This window comes from Octopus bimaculoides, chromosome 3 (genome assembly GCF_001194135.2).
Source record: "Octopus bimaculoides isolate UCB-OBI-ISO-001 chromosome 3, ASM119413v2, whole genome shotgun sequence".
Classification (NCBI taxonomy): domain Eukaryota; kingdom Metazoa; phylum Mollusca; class Cephalopoda; order Octopoda; family Octopodidae; genus Octopus; species Octopus bimaculoides.
The window spans coordinates 120369725-120374766 of NC_068983.1; the positions used below are offsets into that span (position 1 = coordinate 120369725).

The window sequence follows — 5042 nt, forward strand, 5'->3', positions numbered from 1 at the left end:
TATATATATATATATATATATATACACACACACACATACATAAATATATATACACATAAAAATATATGCACACACACACACACACACACACACGTTTGTTTTGTCCCCCATCAGCACTTGACAACCGTTGTTGGTTTGTTTACATCCCTTTAACTCAGGAGTTCAGCAAGAGACTAGTAGAATAAATAAGTACCTGGTTGAAAAAAAAAAAAAGTAACGAGGTTGATTCGTTTGACTAAAGCCCTTCAAGCATGACCGCACAGAAAAACAAATAACACACCCACGCTCACAGATATCGTAGACTGATCCATGGAAAGGCCAATCAACTGAATCAGCAGTAAATCATTTCTACTTCTCTCTTACAGACGGACTGCCTACTCTCAACTGCTACTACAATGGCCTCTGCTTTTCAGAGCTAGCTGTTTTTTGTGCTACCCTACATTCAGGTGCTCTCAACTCACCTATCATCAATAATATGCAATCCCGCTCAGCCCCCGTACAATCACTACCTTAATCCCTCTGCTCTAGAACGCCAGTCCTCTGAAATTCCCTCCTTGGTCATATCTCTCCTCTAGGCATCAACATGCAACAGTTTAAGCTGAAAGTTAATGGCATTAATTTCATTGATCTTGCTAAGTAAAAAAACAAACAAACAAAAACAACAGCGTATGTCCTCGCATACGCTGACACACGCAGAAATATGCGTATCGCCTAGCAATGTCACAACCGGTTAAAAAGAAAACATCTTGATGTAAAGCAACAGTATGATCGATCAAAGGAATGTTTCTGTTAAGTTAAATTATTTATTGGAGAGGATGAGACATCTGCCGCTTTGTTTACATTAAAAACCAACAGATCAGGAAGGCTTACAGTTTATTGAACAACTGAAAAGTTGTTGGCTGATACTTAACCAAACATCATTAATAACGTTTAATTACAATTCACTGTTTATGATTTAAGAAGCTTTATGCTCGATCAAATCCGCAGGATATACAATTCAGTAGGAGGCGTTAGATGAAGCATGCAAGATGCAATAGGAGTACTATCAAGAGATCTAACTAAAACCCTTTGGAATTGAATCAAGTGGGAGACTTCAGTTAAGTGGCAAAAGCACAAAAACAAAAAACAAAAGAGAGAGTAAGTGATATAAAAGAGGTGACCAAATAAGTGAGCAGTGAGAAGACAGTCAACAGTAGCAGAAAGTCGGACTGCTGTGACCACAAGTTCGTAGTATACATACGAACACATTAAACTGGATGACCATTAACGCCGGTAAGTAATGTATATCTTAAGTCTCACGGTGAAAGCCTGGTAATTTTAGTAGAAGAAATATATCGATACTGCTAATATGAGTTCGATTTCATGGATAGAAAAACAAAACACGAAAAAACCGCTTAACGATAAATATTTATAAATGTATATTTTGTCATTTCACTGATGCCATTGTCACAAATTGTCAATTTCGTATTTTCATTGATTATTTTAAAGAAAGAAATAACATTACAAGGAAAAAACCGCACGAATATATATTTGCATATATAATAACACCGAAAAGGTATTTAGAGATTTTTGTTTTGTTCGACTATAAATATTTACACACACACACACGCAATGAAACAATTCATATACAGTCGATATAAATAATGTATACTTCATTACTGGCGTAAATATCTGAGCGGAATTGTATTTACAATCTACTCTATAAGACACAACTACAATTTGAAGAATTATTTAACACATACAATTGTCATTCTGAAGACTGCTATTTGACAATATTGTTATGGATCTACCGCACAAATAAAATGTACTTCGCAAAGAAGGTTTATCATCAGAATCGATAGAATAGTATGTTTGTATGCATGCACGATTAAAAGGAAGAGGTTGTAAATACTGTGCAGTATAATGATTAGAACATTCCGATGAACGCATAATTCATTTACTCGCTATTTCTAATATCACATAGCAGTAGCACTAAATTTCATTTCGCGCACGCACGCACACCCACCCACTCTCTCTGTCACTCATACGGATGTATGTATGTATTCGTGTGGGTGTGTGTTTGCACGGTCTGTTGAAGATGTCAGATCTTAGACGAAGAGAAGTAAACTTACGCAGATAATTTTTGACACTTTTTTTTTTCAGGAGCTTCTATCACGTTTGTTATTCCTTAATTTTATTTATTTGACTTTTAACTGATAAAAATTTGGCAGTTGATTCAGTATCTTATTTATCAGAAGTTCAAAAGAAATCTGGAACTTTATCTTGAGTAGGCGGGGAAAACATTCTCTTTAAAGAATTCAAAATTATTGACAATGTGAAGATACTTGAAATAATCGGTGAATCTTGCTATTATTTTTAGTGATTAAAACACACACACACACACACACACACAAAATGTGGAGGTTAAAATAATTTTATAAGAAAGTCGACCAATTTTACAGAATATGATTAGTCGCGTCACCGAGAGAGCCTCTGCTGTCTCAAAGTAAGAGAGAATGAGAGAGAAAGAGAGGAGGGGGAGTTAGGGGACATATTAGATAATGTGATCCTAAATACATTGTGCTTGAAAAAGAAATTCCCATTTAGTCTCAGCTGACCTTGGGCTAAACGACAAATACGCTAACGGTAGACCGCGATTACTTGAAATGGGTGGACTGAACATCAAAAACATTAACAAGATCGGGATCTTGTGTGGCTTCAAAAGTGATGACAGTTGCAGTGGTAGTAGCAGCAGCAACAGCAGATCAGCTCTGATTTGATATGAACTAAAAAAACATAAAAAAAGAAAAGAAAAAGAAAAACGTTCCATTCATGATCGTCCCTATGTATGCTTTTCGGACACTGAGTATCCTGCTATTCTTTTCTGAAGGTGGCCAGTGAAATTTGATAGCTATTGGGTCGCTGGTTCTAGTAGTTTGAGAGACCATGTAACGGCCTCCTCTTTGGATCGAAGAAATGGTAGCAATAGTTGTTAAACCCCAAGGTAGCTCAGACCGAACAAGACAGATGATTAAAGATGTTTCAGCCATGAACTCTATCATCATTCCAGTGTCCTTCCTCTTTTCCTTAAGACTGTGGAGAGTGACACGGGGGAAGATTTGGCTGTCATTCTTAGTAGGTCGAACGACTGTATAGTGGCTTCTGTTGCTGTTGTTGTCAAGCAAATTTCGACCGAACACACCAGTGGCTACTATTGTGTAGCCCTGACCTAGCATGTAGGATAAAAAAATTTTTAAAAAGTGTTCAAGTCGTGATCGTTTCGACTTTATTTCTAACATAGTGTATCTGGTACTACACTATGTCAGAAATACAGATTTGATTGCTAATTGAAGCAGATCGATTAATCAGGTAGAGGCTCTGTCTGATTGATTGATTGATTGATCAGATAGATAGATAGATGATTGATTGCCTCGGAGCACGATGCACATAGATCGGACATCCGGATGATTTAGCAATGCTTGATCAACGTTCTAGCCGTTCTCATCCATCTTCATTGAGAATAAAATTTCTTAAAATTTCGAAATCTTATTACGCGTGGCCTGTAATTCTAAGCAGAATAGGAAGTGTGTTTTTAAAGGAGATTTGGTTAATACAGGGCGAGCGATTCATTAACGTTGTCAACCACACAAACTATACTGTTTTATTTTAGACGTTTTATGTTTATTTACTTTCTGCTCTAATTGCTATAACAGTTACTTCCCTTATTAACTTTCACTTTACCGATAACTTTTGTTATTTTTGTAACTAAACGTTTCAGACGAATTTTCATTTAATTACAGTTGTAACTGAATTACAATGGCTGGAAAAAAAATTGCGTGTAGGAATCAAAAGAAACCATTATTTATATCTTAATTGCCTGGCTATCCCTCTTTACAAATTGTTACAATCTTCAACATCACGATATAAATTGGATGTCTTGGAAACAAATTGAGATATAATTATTTTTATTCAAATGATATGAAATGTTTCATAAAAATGTCCGAACAAAGGTATTTTCTACTGTTCATATGTTGATCGAAAGAAGAAAATGTAACGTGTACATATGGAAATGTATTTTGAAGCACCTAATTAGTTTTTACAGTCGAATGCATTAATGCAGAAAGTGTGTGTGTGTGTCCATGTCACTAAAAATAAATAGTTTAGTCTATATTTAGTTGCTAAGTTGCCGGTTGTTGTGTAATCATGTGAAATGAGAACATTTACATGTTCCTGTTATAAGACTAGTACTCTATATTTCGAACCTATAAATATCTGTAGTTCATAGTTATGGCATTATCACTTGTTACTTATAGCTAAGTAGAATTTAGTGCGAGGTCAACAACGGTCAACCAAGTGGAATATGATAGAGAAATGGGGGAGAGAATGAAGGACATTAAATTTCACTTCGATTGATTGAAAATACTGGGGTAAAGTTCGAAATCTGAAGAAACTGGTCTACATCGGTAACAATTAGTAGAAAATATGAATTAGAGCAATAAATTGTATGGAATAAATAAGTTCTTTTTTGACGTATTAAGAGAAGTATAGACGTCTACCGGCATAAATGGTACGATAAGTCAATGCAATTAAACAGTTCGTGTTATTTCCAAAAGGTCGTAAAAGTACAGATTAATTCTTTGAGAGAAAGTTACAATTTTCACTAACAACATTCATTGAAAGAAGGTTTAGTTAAACGAGTTACAGAAATACTGTTATGCATATGTTTACGAAATAAAGTTCCGCGTCCCAAGTGGTACTGTGAACAGATGTCCATTCATCTTCTCCGCTTACCTAGGAGGGCCATAGGGATAGAATCCCAAGGCACGTCTTCCTGGAGGCGCAATGGCCCAGTGGTTAGGGAAGCGGACTTGCGGTCGTAGGATCGCGGTTTCGATTCCCAGACCGGGCGTTGTGAGTGTTTATTGAGCGAAAACACCTAAAGCTCCACGAGGCTCCGGCAGGGGATGGTGGCGAACCCTGCTGTACTCTCTTACTTCTTGTTTCTGTTGTGCCTGTAATTCAAAGGGTCAGCCTTGTCACATTGTGTCACGCTGAATATCCCC

General features: G+C 36.4%; 1 protein-coding gene and 1 long non-coding RNA gene across 2 annotated transcripts in view; one reads left to right on the forward strand and one right to left on the reverse strand.

The window, feature by feature from the left end:
• LOC106878127 (cilia- and flagella-associated protein 300) overlaps positions 1 to 5042 on the reverse strand; it is a 205551-nt gene that overhangs the window by 136775 nt on the left and 63734 nt on the right. The window lies entirely within an intron of this gene.
• Positions 210 to 5042, forward strand: part of LOC106878129 (uncharacterized) — a 30909-nt gene continuing 26076 nt past the window's right edge. Inside the window, exon 1 of the long non-coding RNA XR_001410468.2 lies at positions 210 to 1272. This is a non-coding gene — a long non-coding RNA (uncharacterized LOC106878129). The remainder of the gene's footprint in view (positions 1273 to 5042) is intronic.